Genomic DNA, 15,684 nt, shown 5'->3' with positions numbered 1-15,684 from the left:
ATGAATCAGGCCCATAGCTGAATATTTTACTCAGTTCTGCCCCATTTCTTCATGAAGAATCTGAGGCACAGAAAATTAATTTGCCTTTGCCTAGGTAGTGAATTCAGTCAGGCACATGTAACACTATGTCATCCTAGAAAACTTTTCAGAGACATAAACACGTGGATGATTCATCATTTCCACAAGAGAATTAATTATCCTATAAGCCCTAGTCTCAAATTAGGCATGTTTATAGTGTAGCAGACAAATGATTAGAATTTTCCTTGTGTCAAATACTACTTTTTATTATCCTTTAGCTGCCCTATAATTAAATTTTGCCATTTTGTTCCAAATAAATTATATAGAAATGTGCTAATTTAATTTATTCGTTTAAAAACAGGTTTGTTTTATGTGTACCAGTGTTTTGCCTGCCTGTATGTGAGTGAACTATGTGTGTGCAGTGCCTGTGGTGGCCAGAAGAGGGTGTCAGATTGCCTGGAGTTACAAAAGGTTGTTGTCTACCCTTACAAATGCTGAAAAACAAAGTCAGGTTTGGTTCTGCAAAAACAGAAAGTCTTTGGTACTACTGAGTCATCTTCCCAACCCCAATAACAGATAATTTTTATCAGGGAAACTATCAGTGTGATTTATATCAGGATGTTGTGAAATGTTACTTGAATCCTTTCTCATCACTGTTAACTTGCCAGAAAGAACAGAAATTACAGTGGCAACATCAATGTGCTATGACCAATGGTTTTGTGAGTAATAGTGGATCACTGGTGTTTGAGAATGAATTTAGAGATAGACTGTTATGCAATGATAGCAATACAGACAAGGGTGTGTGTGTTTTGTGGGATTCTGTTAAAAGGGGTTCACAGATAGTTTTATAGTATTGCTGTTTTCACATGAACTTGACCTCCATAAACAATTTGAATAAAGACATCTAATAATGGACTTTGTGGTACTTCTGCCATACAGTGCAGATTCAGTGACTAGATCTGCCCTTTGTATGGCTTAAAGGTAATTGGCTGATTAACGTTGCCCATTTCTCTGTAGATAGGGAAGAGCTCTCTGGTGACGACTGCTGCACTATGGCAAGAGAGTGTGTAAAGCAGCAATTCCTTCCGAAATAAAAGATGTCAACACAGAAGGAAGCTCATTAAGACCCAGTATGTACTAAAAGAAGGTAAGATATTACATCCCACAGAGAAACTCATTAAAACTCTTAGGAAAGCACTCAAAAGCTTCAGGAAATCTGTAAAACTGACCAAATGCACTGAGGTTACAGACCCCTATGGAAGAGTTAGGCAAAGGATTGAGGGAGCTGAAGGGGATGGCAATCCCATGGGAAGACCTAACCTCTGCCCCTAAGGTTATCTAACCAGTAAGAACTCATAAGGGATACTCTGGGATCAGCAAAGCTGAATGCTGGAGGATCAGACCAACTCAGCTGCCTGAGGAGATGCACTCCAACCTGTGAAGCAGACACGTGTACTTAGCAGTGCCATGTACCAACCCATGTATGCCCTTTGGTTTGTGGCTCTGTCTCTGGGAGCTCCCAGGGGCCCAGGTGAGTTGACACTATTGGTCTTCCCATGGGATTGCCATCCCCTTCAGCTCCTTCAATCCTTTGCCTAACTCTTCCATAGGGGTCCCTGACCTCAGTCCAATGCTTGGCTGTGAGTACCTGCATCTGTCTTAGTGAGCTGCTGTAGAGGCTCTCAGAGGACAAGCATGCTAGGCTCCTGTCTCCAAGGACAACAAAGCAACAATAATAGTGTCAGGGTTGGGTGCCCACCCTCAACAGAAGAATGGATACAGAAATCATGGTTCATTTACACAATGGAATATTATTCAGCTATTGAAACCAAGGGCATCATGAATTTGCAGGCAACTGGACAGAGCTAGAAAATACCGTCCTGAATGAAGTAACCCAGACCCAAAATGACATGAATGGTATGTATTCACTGATAAGTGGATATTAGCCAAAAAGTACAGAATACCCATGTTACACCCCACAGACCCTAAGAAGCTAAACAAGAAGAAAGACCCAAGTAGGGATGCTTCAATCCCACTTAGAAGGGGGAATAAAGAGATCATTGGAGGCAGATGGAGGGAGGGATCTGGGTGGAAAAGGGCAGGGGGAAGGCGACAAGCAGGCAGGATCAGGTATTAGGGAAAAAGGAAAGAAGCCCCAAGGGCCGGGAGAGTGAATGGAAGTATTCATCTGTGTGGGATAAAGGGTAGGCATAACCTCTAGAAAGTCCCAGAGACCTGAGATGGGGGAGATTTCCAGGACTCAATGTGGGTGACATTAGCTGAAATGCCCAAACAATAGGGATACAGAGCCTGAAGAGGCCACCTTCAGTAGATAGACAGGGCCCTCAGTGGAGGGATGGGGGACACCAGCACACTGACCCACCCACCTTCAAAATTTTTAACCTAAGATATTCTTCTACCACAGATGCAGGAGCATACAATTTAGTAAATGTTTAGCTATAGACTTTTCTGATAGACCTTTAAATGACTGTCTTTGTCCTTGGAATTGCTCTCTGTAAGCCAGAGCTTTTATGTCCTTTCCACCAAAGGCTCCTTTGTAGGTAGATAACTTAGAAAATGGAAATAGATGATTTGTCCAAACTCTCCTATTATTCTGGCATCATTACTCAGTATGTCTGATTACAGAATAATGCATTCAGTGTTGTCCACAGCAGGTGGAAGAGTACAGCAGCCAATAAGTCTGTTTGTAAGGTGAACTGAATCATTGGGGTCAAATGGAAACAGAAACCGTGGCTGCATTTACACAAGGATTTGGTGTATACAACTCATATCCTTGCAATGTTCTTTTCAAAATGAAAGTGCTCTTTTCACTGAAAGCTGGGTATGTCTGTGTCACTATAATATAACTCTAAGGGCTTTTGACTCTGTTAATCAAACCTATTCTGCTCTGTGACTATCTCCTTAAGAGCCCTCAGATAAAACCTGGATGCTTTGAACTTTGAAAATAAATTGTGATGAACAAATTTTTATGTATTTTAGTAACACAATGGCACTCCTCCAACAAGTGAGGGAAAACACATGAACTGAGGAGTAAGGTGATTACAAGCAGAAGGAAATCTCATTTTAAATCCTTTTGGACTAAGGTTTTCTGTTTCTTATAACACAGACATCAGCGTCAAAACGCATGTAAACTCATTGACATAATCTAATGCAAGCACTCTGACTATAAAAAGTGAACAAAGAAATTATAAAGCCATAATTTTTCTTACATGAAACACAAAAAATGATGCTGTATATACAATGTCATGATTGGAAGGTTATGAGAAATTTTACCACTGAGAAATTATACAATTAGGTGTTAGTCCCTCATTCTTTGTTTTCTTGCTTCTTATGTGGTTTACTTTCAAAATTACTCTTAAGAGGACAATGCAGTATAATTGAAAATTATTATCATCTATATCAGTGGATTCTCAACTGTCCTAATATTGCAGCTTTTTAATACAGTTCCTCATGTTGTAGTGACACCCAATCATAAAATTTATAAAATTATTTTTGTTGCTACTTTATAACTGTAATTTTGCTTCTGCTATGAATTTAAATGTACATATCAGTTATTAATATGACCTAGACAGCCATAGATAATGGAGACCGAGGCCTACTAGAATTATTTATTCTGCTTTCGTGCAATCATTGGGCAAATTACCCCTAATCTATTTTTCTATACACTAGACTGTTAATTCTCCAGCTGCACTCCCCACGTACTTGCTGTCTGAGCCTCACCTGGGTTATTTCTTCTCTATCAGAGGGTATTTTACTCAGCCATGTGCTCCTCTATGTCTTCTTTCTCCTCTTTCATTCCTCCTCTTTTCTTTCCTTCTTTCCTTCTTTCTCCTTGTCTTATTTAGGGTTTTACTGCTGTGAGCAGACACCGTGACCAAGGCAACTCTTATAAAGGTCAATATTTAATTGGGGCTGGCCCACAGTGACACACCTACTCCAACAAGTCCTCACCTCCTAAAAGTGCCAATCCCTAGGCCAAGCATATGCAAACTATCACACTCCTATTTCCTTCTGGTCCCTATCTGTGACCCCCAACCCAGTAACGGAAACCCACCTGCCTCTATTCTTCCCAGTAACTGGCTGTCAGCCACATTTATTTAGCTAGTTAATAAGATAAGCAAAGTTTACATACAATCAATTGGTGAAAGTGAGAATCTGTTCCTGGGGGCAACCAGATCTTGAGGTCAGTATTTAGCATTTGAATATATAGCAGCTCCAGAGCAACCTGTAACAATGTAGTTTTTGATGCATGCATAATTGTATAATGATTAAATTTAATAATATATTGATTCACACATTTGCCATTTCTCTAGATATTAACTTTTACAAACATTTTTAGCTTTTAAAATTGTACACTGTTTTATCATCTATATTTCTTTCACCATGCAGTAATAACCAGAATGTTTTGATTTGGGTTCTAGTAGCCATTCATTAAACATTTCCCAGCTCTCTATGTTCCATCCTAGCTAAACAAGTATTAGCCAGCTTTCTGTATTCAGCTTCTATGATGTAAGCTTCTTTAGAATCTAGGAGCGAGTGAGAACACACGGCTTGTTACCTTTCTTTGTCTGGCCTACTGTACTTGACATAATCTCCAGTTTCATCAGGTTTCTTCCAAATAATAGTATTTCATGATCATTTTTGTTAAGCCATATTCCACTTTGTAATTTTACTACATGTTCTTTTTCTTATTAGTTTACAATCACTATGTGAAGCAGTGAGCATCAGGGAACTTTCAATCAAGCAGCGCATGCACTCTGACCACATTCTCTCCGTCACTTCTTTCTCCCTCTCTTCCCACTTTCTCTTCTCGAATACTTTCAGTTTGATTTTCATGTTATATAAGTCTCTGTGTGCAAACATACGTATAAAAACTAGATTGGCTGTTGGGTCGTGGAAGGGTATCTTGGTTCTTGGGTTGGCATGGGCCTGGAACCCTGAGACCACAGGTGTTCCGCCACGCCCCCAGAACCCAGGGCCCTGATACTTGATCTATTCTCCATTTAACCTGCACCATTAGTCACGTAAGACACAGGTAGAGGGCATGATTAACAGGCCTCCGCCTTGAGAGATTTACATATTAATGAGTTACCTAAGGGGGGGGTAGCTAAAGAGTTATTCCCTCCCTTTTTCCCCCTCCTTATTTAAGCCAGGCTTCTCCTGGCTTTTGGGGGGCACACACACATCCAGATCCAACGCCATGAACAATAAAATTTCTTTAAAAACCCAGTCCACGTGTCTTCTGAGGCCTGCCACCGCCAAGCTTCCAGCCTCTGGAACCCTAGACCTTCTTGTGTATGTGGGAACCTGCCAGCAGAGAAGCCCCGGGACTATGTCCCGATGCCTGTCCGTGGGTCACTGCTGCGAGGGCCGGGGGCACCCTCTCCGCTCCCGTTTTTTCCAAATTGACAGCATAATGTTTTTGTTTGTTTGTTTGGGGGAATCTCTTACTTTGGCTAATAAGATATCTCCCATTTTATCCGGTTTTCTGCCAACTGCATAGTGTCAAACTGCTTTGTGGCTAAGTAAAATTCATTGCATTTATATACCATATGTTCACTATCCATCTATTAATGAGTACATAGTTATCTGACTACATTGGATTTTGTAAATTGTGAGTCAATAAACATCAGAATACACATGTCTCTTTGACATCCTGGCTTCATTTCCTTTGGATATATACCAGGGAGTATGATTTATGGAGCCTAGTATAATACTATTTTAAAGAGGAACCTCCATATAGTGGTCTATAATGGCCATGCTAACTTACATTCTATGAGCAATGTGCCAGGGTTCTCTTGTCTCTGTACCATAGAATGCTTATTTTCTTTATTCTTTGATTATAATCATTCTAATTGCAGTGAAAGGAGATATTGAAATTGCAATGTCTAGTTCTCTAATTAGTCATGTTAAACATTTTCCATATGCCTTTTTCTACTCCCATCTTCTTTTGATAAGTATCTATTTAGGTTTATTGATTATTTGTTTTTATTTATTTGTTTTGTTTCTCTTATGCTTTCAGAGTTCCTTTTCAGGGGTATAGTTTGCAAATACTTCCATTCTTCTCACTCAGATTATTTTCTTTGTTGCAATAAAGTCTTTTCATTTAATGGAATCCTGTTTATCCATTTTCCCCCTGGGTTTCCTATGCCTTTGGAAATTGCTTGTTAAAAATTTTCTGTCAATCTCAGTGTCCTGAATCATTCCTCTGGATTTATTGTGTTATCTTCATGTCTTACATTTAAATTTGTAATCTAGTTACATTGATTTTTTTTAATGACTGGTTATAGGGAGAGGTTTTATTAGTTTGCATGTAGATATATGACTTTCTAGTATCATTTTGGAAAAAGGTTGTACTTTCTCTAACTTGTGTTTTTAGCATCTGTATCGAAAATCAGTTTACTGTACATTCATGGATTTGCTTCTAAGTTGTATTCTGTTCATTCAGAAAACATGCCTCTTTTTATGCCCATTTCATGCTTTTGATTACAGCAGTTTTGTGTTTCTTAAGATATTTTAAAAAGACATGTTGTCCTCCCCTGGATTAGCATTATTCATCCTCATGATTTTCTTTAACTCACATTTGCTCCTTAAAGGCCTCGTCTCCAAAACATCACACTGGGAGTTCAGAGTTCAGTCCATATTATACATTTTAAGGAAATACAATTCACCCTATTACAGTTGTATAATACATTTGAAAGGTAAGTAAGTACAAGATCTCCAAGGAATTTTGGGGACAGATTTTTTTTTATTCACTTTTTTCCATAGCAAATGACAGCCAATATGAATGGCTATGACTTTAAGTATTGGAAAACCGGCACCAAATTTGTTGTTTCTTCACTTTGTTCTTTTCCCTCTCAAAATTTTACTTCCAAACATATATTTAAATGAGAATATGATTTTATGCTTATGATTGTGGTTCTTTGGATAAACATTAAAAGTTATTCATTTTTGGCAGAAACAAAAACATTAAGGTGCTAATATTTTATTTGCCCTTTATATTTTATTTACCTTTTATTTGTCTTTTATTTACCTTTTATTTTGTCTTTGATTCTTTTTTAGAGAGTATTCATGAAAATTCATGCATTTCGGTGTCCTAAGATTTCAGGAGGAGAGAAGAACTAGACAACATTAAAAAGGAGTATGCTGTGTAAACCTTAGGTAGTTATGAGACATAGCTGTTCAGAATAATGCCAGACTAGGTATCCTAGTTCTCTATGTAGATAGATATGTTTGTAGGACTGTTAGTGAAATTACAGCAAAACAAATGGTTATCACAAATTCATCCTATGTTCATTGATCTATTAAGTATGTCAAGGGGCCCATTGAATCTATGGTGTTGAAAGTCCCAAGTGAAATTACATCTGAGACTTCAAGAAGTAGTCATGATGACAGGACGTGAGGTTCTTGAGAGCAATGATGTCCTATCCCGTGGCCTCAATGGTGGTCACATGGGTTATGCCTCAGCAAGCCTATATACTTAGGCTGCTTAAACTCTTCTGCTTTTATGTTGCTCTTCAATGGAAAAGAATTCAAAAGTACTCTTTCATGCTATCTTTCTATGACTTCACCGACCCTACACAAACCTCAAAAGTTGTGATAAGCATGTTTAAGGCCGTATTGGGAAATCCATTTTAAAGATAGCAGAGCCTTCACCAGCCTATGTCTTCAACCATTGATCCTCCTATTTGTGAGCCTATACAGTAGGTTTGAACCATTTGTCACTTTATGTTTTACTGTTATAGGTATTTAAATCATATTAGCAAGTTTTTCTATCATTTGTTCTCTGATTTCTGCTACCAATAATGTTCCCATCCTACTACATAAATTTACAGATTTCTCAATTTTGGTTTCATGATTCCTTAGACTTGAACTTATCTACAGGTCTTAATTAAGGATATTCATTAGCTTAAGCTAGATAACCTTTCCATCCCACTATTTACTTTGAACATTTGTGGGATAAAATCTATTAGGTAACAGAATGAGATTAAAGGACTTTGGTAGAGGAGGTATGAGAAGAGACTTTTCCTTCCAGACTTGGTGATTTGAGGATGTGGGACATTAGTCCTCTGCAGCCACCTGCCCTGGATACCAACTGTTCCCTCATGTTCATCTGACAGAGACTCAGAAATAAATAGACCATCTAATATGAGCTCTACCTGAACTGCTTGCATGAAAGATCTTTTTAGCAGTTAACAAATCTATAGGAGGATTCTTGATCAGTAGAATGTCTTGTCTCACAAGGCTGAAACAGAAATATAGAACTTGTAATAGTTATCTATTTAGAAGTATTTAAAAAAACATGTTACAAATTTGGTAGGGAGGAAGGGAAGTGTACATGATATAAATACTTATCAATAAATTACATCACTAAATTTCTATTTTCCTATTTTTTTCTAGATTTGATCTTTTTTTGTTATTTTTCAAGACTTAGTTTTAGTGGTCACAAAACTAGAAGCTCAGACCAACTACAGCCAATGTCTATGGGAAATCTATTCCTGTTTTTTTTTTTTATCTGACCCGAAGATTAGCATATTATGGAGCCTCCCTCTTAGTTTTCTTAGTGAATTGAGCAGTAAGTCAGCATTTGTGTTGCAGAACATGTGGATCAACAAGACTGAAGTAAATTCAGGTGGTAGTTTGAATTCTGTGGCTCTACATCAATGAAGTATAAATATGATAATAATACTTTACTGTAACTGTGAAGTATTGGTTGATGATCCTTGAAAGTGGGGTTAGTCTTGGGCAATGGTATGTAAAACTAGAGAAGACATTAAGAGAAAATGTCATTTTCCACACCATTGTGTTCACAATATTGTCTATTTTCCATTTTTGGAATATATTAAAGGCATCAAAAGACTTTTTCTTGAAGATTAGCGTTTGCTTTAATCACGGTGATATTTGAATATTTTCTGAATATTTCTGTGTATTTTCATTATTTAAAAAATTTGAATCTCCTCAGTATCTCTGTTTGCAATCAGTAGCATTCAAACTCCAGTAAAAAGCCATTTATCTTGTGAGTCTAATTTCCTCCTCTAGACATTTTCAATTTTTCCTGTATACTGTTGTTCTCTTGGACCTTACAGACAAATTCAGAGCCATTATTTTTCAATGATATTTTTGAACTGCACAAGTATACAAGTCCTCCTGTTGCTTCTGAACACAAAAGAGAGCACTCTGGTAAATGATTGCAATTGCTCTTTTTATGCTAATTTGAGCATAGACTTATTGGAATGAGTTTATCAGCCCCGGAACACCCAGTGGGAGTTTCCACAGGCTGCTGCTGTAAATGAGATGTTGCATTCCAATGAGTAAATACATTTGAAATGAAAAGCAAATCTATTTCAGTGAAAAAAATTTTTTTTTACTTCTCTCTGATGTTTTGCAGTTGGTAACTAAATCTGCAAATGTCATAACATGAGGTGTACCATCTGAAATTTTACAGAAAAAAAAGATCACATTTGTTTCTTACACAAATAGACTAAAAAGGGGGCAAATATTAGAAAGGAAAGTGGTAAAATTTAACTTGCATGGGGGGGAATTCTAGTATAAGAAAGTTGTAGCTAATAGGAATATATGGTGATAATTATCTAAATTGCAGTTGTTACATTAAATGGTTTCTAGGATGTTAGTTCATGTTTTTAAAAATCAGGGACATTTTAAAAGAACAAGATGTTTACCCAGTTACCAGCAACAGCCTGGAAAACATAATTGAACACAGCTGATGCAACGATAATGCCTGGCTTCAGCTTAAATGTCAATGAGAAAGATCACAGTTTGTTGGCGTGCTGGTATATATTTTTTTAACAGTGGGATTTGACTTTGACAAGGCAAATGACCTTAAAGCAAGAGGCAAAGAAATGGCATATTTCCAAAGACATAGGGGACTAGACTGGAGACTCTGGTAAGCAATCAAGCCAACAATGAGGTTATTTAGAGATACAATATCTCTTAATTCTGTATAAAAATTATTTTCTATTATTATTGACACAGCATCATTTTTCAAGTATTTAGACAAAATTTAAAAAACAGAAGCAGGATTTGCTTTTCAATAACTTCAATATGCATATTAAATATTTCAGTAGCTCTCATGGCCTTTTAGTAAAGAACAGGAAATCAGGACAGCAGCATGCATTGTATTAAAGTCACTAGAGAAGGAAGAGTGTAGAGAAATTCCTAGCATATATGAGGTCCTGTGTCAAGTCCCCATACCAAAATAATAAAATGTTCATTAAATTGAACCATGGATAGTACAGATGATTGAAAACAAAAAAGGATGTTATCCATCCTTGGCTTGCCAGCCTGTTAATGTAATAACACTGTTTGGATGTGCATTTTCAGGTTCAAGCCATGTACTTGGCTGTCAACATGTTGATGTTGTTGAAGAAAGGCTTTAACACAATGGGCAGGAATAAAAGTATTCCCATGACAATAAAGGCTAGCATGATCAAGCTATATATGCCACTTTTGAAGCTTGACCAAAGTAGAAATACTGGCCTCAGGCCATGGGTAGTTTTATCTGCAGTATCTACTGCATCAGTGCTCCACAGAGCAGCATTCTTGAAATTCATAAACTCCCTATGTATTGTTAAAACATCCCAAGAGATGTTAGGAATATGCCAAATACATTGCACGTGTCATTAAACTTCTTCCGAATTATAATGACTACCACTGTAAATTATAGAACTAACATGAATTCAATGGTATTTGGCATGACACTCAAGATGACTCCTTACCCTTAAATTCTGAACCTCCTTCCAGTAATTTGAATGGGATAAAGAACATCAATCATGTCTTCCAAATGCCTATCTAAATCCTCTAATATATTCAACACATTAGTAACATTTTTTTGCTAAATGATTACCAAAAGCAGCTGTCTTAACTTCTTGTGTCAAAGCAATTGCAGAAGCAGTGGTGCTAGAAATTAGTGTAATTAAAGCTATTATATCAGCAATAATCAAGCCCACTACCCTCTTGTTTCTGCTTAAAACCTGACTCATTTCTTCCAGTACTTGCAAGCTATTTTTAGAATACCAAGGTTCTGTGATACTCCAGGCACTAAAACAAAAGCTCGTTGATCGATCTCCATAACTGACATGCTGGATTTCTAAACACAAACACAATTATAAGGTGTACAATCAATGCAACTTACATTAAATACTGTAGAAGAAACAAAAGTATTTTTAACTTGACAATTAAAAGAGCCTTAACACATGTGCTAACATCTGTTTGAAATTCAGATCCTGACCCAACTTTATCTCTTGCTAACATAATATCCTTGAGTACTGCAGTTAATTTCCATATATGCCTCTGAAAATGTCCAGAACCAGACTTCCAAATGAAGACTGTTATTTCCAATATTGGATTGATTTCTAGACCGGTACATGATTGAGTCTGAATAACTGGCCACATATAAGAAAAATACAAGAGGTATTATAACTTCTCTTTTTGATTCTCTTTCCATAACATCTAAGAACTTCAGGGAAGGCAGCTTGTCCCGTCAGGGGTATAGGTAAGCAATGGGAGGTCAGGAACTTATGTCCAATACAGCTTCCCAGTCACCATTGTCAGGGCACTCAGCAAGCTCACAGGTCAGCATCATTCTTTGTCTGGTATCAGCATGTCTCACCCATCACTCTGGCGGCCACAATGCTCCTTCAGCATCCTGCGGAAAAACCACAAACATTCCCTCTTTCCCATATTTAATACCTGATCGAGATCAAGCCTTATGCCAGTAAGTGGATCCCTCCCTTTCACCTATGCATAAGTATGCCTAGTTGTAGAGCACCACAGATACTCAGCAGAAAGTTCCTTGGCATCCATTCAAAAATACTTTAAAATAAAAAATAAAAAGAATATGATTTAAATAAATTTGTGGTGTACAGGGGTCTAACTCCCCCCTTTTTTATTTTATGAAGATATTGTTTTAAAGTTCCATGGGCCCATTTCACAGTTTCTTGTCCTTGACAATTATATGGAATCTCCATAATATGGGTAATGTTAAACTGCTCCTAAGAGTCTCAAATGTTCAACTGCAACAGCCAGTTCCATCATTTGTTTGTTTGTTCCTTACCAACCTAAGACAGAAATACATTGCTTTTAATAATGCATATTCTATAATGGGTAAGGAAGACATTCTTGTCAGAATGACCTAAGACAGGCTCAGTCTTGTTAGTGGAATAAAAAAGGGAGAGAGGTAGAGAGCCTTTGGGGCTGCTTGGAAAAAATCTGACATGGGCCAAGGACAAGGAAATAGGCTTCTGGCAGGAATCTGACATTAGGTTAGAACAAAGAAGTAATTTCAGGTAAGAATCTACATCTTAGGCTAGAACAAAGAAGTAATCTCAGGCAGGAACCTAAATAGCAGGCTAGAACAAAGAAGTAACCACAGACAGGAATCTAAATTTTAGGATAGAACAAAGAAGTAGGCTTCAGACATGAAAATGTCCTTGGGCTAAGACAGGGAAGTAGGCTCAGATACTTTGGTCATCCTGATAAATCCTTAGAAACAGTGATCATGGGAGTGATAATATAATTGGATTTAATGCCTTGCTTTTTCTTTGACTATTTTGTTTATTGTCTTGTTTGTTCCTTGACTATTTGCATCTATTGTATTGCTAGATCCTCAACCTAGAACTTATCTTAATACATGCATGTAATCAAAATGCTATAAAAGCATAAAGGAAGAGGGTGGATGGGATGGGGTTTCTAGGGAAGAGAAATGGGAAAAGAGGATGACATCTGTATTGTAAATAAATAAAATATCCAATTAAAAAAGAACAAAAGATGCCTAACCATACAATGATATCTAAATGGACTATGTCTCCTAGCTCTGTATAACAGATTAATAAGAGTGGTGCATATGGCATTGAAAGTATAATGTGGAAAAGTCTGCTACATTTGCTCAGTTTCTTGTAATATTCCTGGATACCCCTATGTGGTCTTTGAGAAAGTCAGAGCTATTCATGTGGGAAAGAAACATGAAAAGATGGTCATGGTGAACTTTGATAATCTTGTGAAAATGAGTCAGCTTTGTCAGAATACACAAACATGCAGGAATGATTCAGACTGCTGATTCCAACAGAAATCACCAAGAGTAGAAGAACCAAAGCCCAAAACATATGGTCCCCATTAGGTTCTATTCAGGAATTTCCAGATAATAGAATAACCCTAGCTTGGGAAGCCAGCATCCTAAACGAAAGAAGTCTACCTGTGTCCTGTGGCATTTTAGAGTCACAGAATCACATTAAATGATTAGCATTACCCCATAGAAAGTTGGGGGACAGTAGATTTTTACATAAAATAGATACTGAGAACACTATGTATGAAGACAACCAATTTACAGGTAAGTGATGAGTTAAGAATCTCTTTTCCATATTAACACATTTTTTTGGAAAGTATTTTAGAACATAGAATAGAAAAGGAAGAGAATGGGAGAAAGAAAAGTGTTGAATCACTAAGTGATTCATGAAACTAAGTGAAAGCATGAATTATAGACACATATTTGTCCCTGAGAACCACAGTAATTCACTGAAGCTTCTGACAGAGAAGCTGGAGGAATGGGGTACATTAGAACTAAGAAAAGAGTTACAAGATGAGGGTTAATGAGATGGCTCAGTGTTTAAGAGTACAGGCTATTCTTGTAGAGGACTTGGGTTTGATTCCCAGGATCCATATGGTGGCCACCAACTGTCTGTAACTCCAGTCCCTGAGTATCTGATGCTTTTCATGCTTTCATGCTTTTCTGATGCTTTTCATGCATGTAGACAATATACAAACATCACATACAGGTAAGACACCCATACAATACACATAACTCTAAATATATTTTAATTGCATGATTAGGCTATAAAATGTGATGCTAAATCAAGTCAGATTATCACAGAAAGAAAATGAAGGCAATTTCAAACTGCAAACACAATGGGAAAACAACTATATGTAAGAAGAAAAATAGCAGATTATTTGAGAATGCAGTGACATGTCTCAACAATATATGACTATGCAGTTGTGACTCATCAATTTATTCATTTGTAATTTTAATTGCCATTTGTTTCAGATCTACCATGGATAATTTGTCCATTCTGGTGCTGATGGGCTTTTAAATCATTTCCAGTTTTCTCTTATGAACAATGTTGTTAGGCTTCCCATGGTTATATATTTGGTTTAATTTTATGAGAAGTATATGAGAAGAGCTTCTGGGGTATAGAGCAACACATTTGTAATGTGATTTAACCTTATACTTTCTGAATACTAATTTGTCATGCTTATTTTTGTGTTTTTTTCTGTGAAATATCTGTTGATGACTAAGCTCTCATTTCTCCTTCCCTATCCTCTCTCTCATTCCTCTTTTCCTATCCTATCTCTCCTTCTTCTTATTCCTTCCTTGCTTCTTCTTTGTTTTTTGTTCTGTAAATGTGAATTCTTTTACATGCTCTGCTTTTAAATGTGTTTCTTGGAAAAATTGTTGTGCTTCAACTACTTAAAGTCTCTTTTTTCTTATTTTGGTATACTTATATGTATTAAAATGAGGAAAAGATTTAAATTTAATATAGTTTAAATACCAGAAGCTAAATTGTATATCTTTTGTAGATCATGCATACTCATATATATGAATATATATTAAATACAAATTATATATATATATGAGCTTGTTGCTCAGTTCCATCTTGTTTTCTCTAAACCATTCAATAAACAGGTGTTGTTTCTTCAGATAAATGCTATTACTCAATTCTGGTGAGCAACCAAAGTGGAAAGGGAAATGTCTTTATTGTTTGGGACATTCTATGGTCATGATTCCTTTTAAACTTCACATCTCATGTTGTTTTCTGCTCAAACATAAGAATGAAACTTATTTATAGGAATGGATCTTATAGACTATATTTCTACCTAATATCATGTAGGTTTTGAGAGATTTCTTATATTATTATGAAACTATTTGCAGTTCTTTTTAATGTTCTGCTTTCAATGTCTAGGACCTATGTAAACATAGCATCAAGATGATCTTTACATTGTTAATGATTAACTACAAAGTACTTTGACGTTACTTTATTGGCACTTCTTGCTACAATATTTCTAGAACTGCTATTTATCACCTTAGCAATACACAGTTATATTCCTAATTTTTTAAGAGCATTGAAGGTCACTTAATGATCTTTCTGCACCAACTTAAAAGATTTCACATTTGGATTCCGTTAGTAGTTTGCATCAGTGCATTAGTTGTCCTAATTTAATATTCTAATTAAAAAGAACTAGCAATCCCTGGAATATGTAATTTGGTTGTAATTTATACCTAATTGTATTTTAATCACTAAAAAGAAACTCGTAGAAAGATTGTAACTTTTTGTCAGTAAGCCCATCATGCAGACTTTTGTCCTTTGATGTTTAAGTCATAGAAATATGACTTCCTGACTTCTCATAAAAATGCATTGATTTGGAATTACTCCATGAATGTTAATAAAGGCTAACAATATTTTCAAAATTTTTATTTGGAGACTAGGTGTTGAATTTTGTAGACTTACATTTTTTCTCTTTTTTTAATTTGATTTTTTTCTTTTTTTAAAATTGGATATTTTCTTCATTTACATTTCAATTATTATCCCCCTTTTTGGTCTCTCCCCCAAAATCCCCTTTCCCATTCCCCCTCCC

This window comes from Grammomys surdaster, unplaced genomic scaffold, assembly GCF_004785775.1.
Source record: "Grammomys surdaster isolate TR1022 unplaced genomic scaffold, NIH_TR_1.0 99, whole genome shotgun sequence".
NCBI classification, from domain to species: Eukaryota; Metazoa; Chordata; class Mammalia; order Rodentia; family Muridae; genus Grammomys; species Grammomys surdaster.
This window is presented reverse-complemented; position numbering follows the sequence as displayed.